Raw genomic sequence first — 2,500 nt, forward strand, 5'->3', positions numbered from 1 at the left:
AATACAACACACTACACTACAACACACTACACTACACAACACTACACAACACTACACTACAATACACTACAACACACTACACTACACTACACTACACTACACTGCACTACACTACACAACGCTACACTACACTGCACTACACTACACTACACAACACTGCACAACACTACACTACACAACACTACACAACACTACAATACACTACACACCACCACACTACACACCACCACACTACACACCACCACACTGCACACCACCACACTACACACCACTACACTACAACACACTACACTACACAACACTACACTACACTGCACTACACAACACTGCACAACACTACACTGCACTACACTACACAACACTACACAACACTACACTACACTACACAACACTACACAACACTACACTACAACACACTACAATACAACACACTACACAACACTACACAGCACTACACAAAACTACACACCACCACACTACACAACACTACACTACACACCACCACACTACACACCACCACACTACACACCACCACACTACACACCACCACACTACAACACACTACACAACACTACACTACACTACACTACAATACACTACACACCACTACACTACAACACACTACAATACAACACACTACAATACAACACACTACACAACACTACACAACACCACACTACACAACACTACACTACACTACACAACACTACACTACACAACACCACACTACACAACACTACCCACCACCACACTACACACCACTACACTACAACACACTACAATACAACACACTACAATACAACACACTACACAACATTACACAACACTACACTACACAACACTACACTAAACTGCACTACACTACACTACACAACACTGCACAACACTACACTACACAACACCACACTACACAACACTACACACCACCACACTACACACCACCACACTACACACCACTACACTACAACACACTACAATACAACACACTACACTACAACACACTACACTACACAACACTACACAACACTACACTACAATACACTACAACACACTACACTACACAACACTACACTACACTGCACTACACTACACAACGCTACACTACACTGCACTACACTACACTACACAACACTGCACAACACTACACTACACAACACTACACTACACAACACTACAATACACTACACACCACCACACTACACACCACCACACTGCACACCACCACACTACACACCACTACACTACAACACACTACACTACACAACACTACACTACACTGCACTACACTACACAACACTGCACAACACTACACTGCACTACACTACACTACACTACACAACACTACACAACACTACACTACACTACACAACACTACACAACACTACACTACAACACACTACAATACAACACACTACACAACACTACACAGCACTACACAAAACTACACACCACCACACTACACAACACTACACTACACACCACCACACTACACACCACCACACTACACACCACCACACTACAACACACTACACACCACTACACTACAACACACTACAATACACTACACAACACTACACAACACTACACTACACTACACAACACTACACAACACTACACTACAACACACTACAATGCAACACACTACACAACACTACACAGCACTACACAAAACTACACACCACCACACTACACAACACTACACTACACACCACCACACTACACACCACCACACTACACACCACCACACTACAACACACTACACACCACTACACTACAACACACTACAATACACTACACACCACCACACTACACACCACCACACTACACACCACCACACTACACACCACCACACTACAACACACTACACAACACTACACTACACTACACAACACTACACTAAACTGCACTACACTACACTACACAACACTGCACAACACTACACTACACACCACCACACTACACAACACTACACACCACCACACTACACACCACCACACTACACACCACTACACTGCAACACACTACAATACAACACACTACACTACAACACACTACACTACACAACACTACACAACACTACACTACAATACACTACAACACACTACACTACACAACACTACACTACACTGCACTACACTACACCACGCTACACTACACTGCACTACACTACACTACACAACACTGCACAACACTACACTACACAACACTACACTACACAACACTACAATACACTACACACCACCACACTACACTACACTACACTACACAACACTACACTACACTACACTACACAACACTACACTACACAACACTACACTACACTATACTGCACCACACAACACTACACACCACCACACTACAATACAACACTACACTACAACACACTACAATACAACACACTACACAACACTACACTACACTGCACTACACTACACTACAACACACTACAATACAACACACTACACAACACTACACTACACAACACTACACTACACAACAC

At 43.2% G+C, this 2,500-nt stretch overlaps 1 protein-coding gene across 3 annotated transcripts in view; it reads left to right on the forward strand.

Moving 5' to 3' along the window:
- Positions 1–2,500, forward strand: part of ddr2l (discoidin domain receptor family, member 2, like) — a 40,823-nt gene that overhangs the window by 27,537 nt on the left and 10,786 nt on the right. The window lies entirely within an intron of this gene.

Source organism: Gadus morhua, chromosome 11 (genome assembly GCF_902167405.1).
Source record: "Gadus morhua chromosome 11, gadMor3.0, whole genome shotgun sequence".
Lineage (NCBI taxonomy): Eukaryota > Metazoa > Chordata > Actinopteri > Gadiformes > Gadidae > Gadus > Gadus morhua.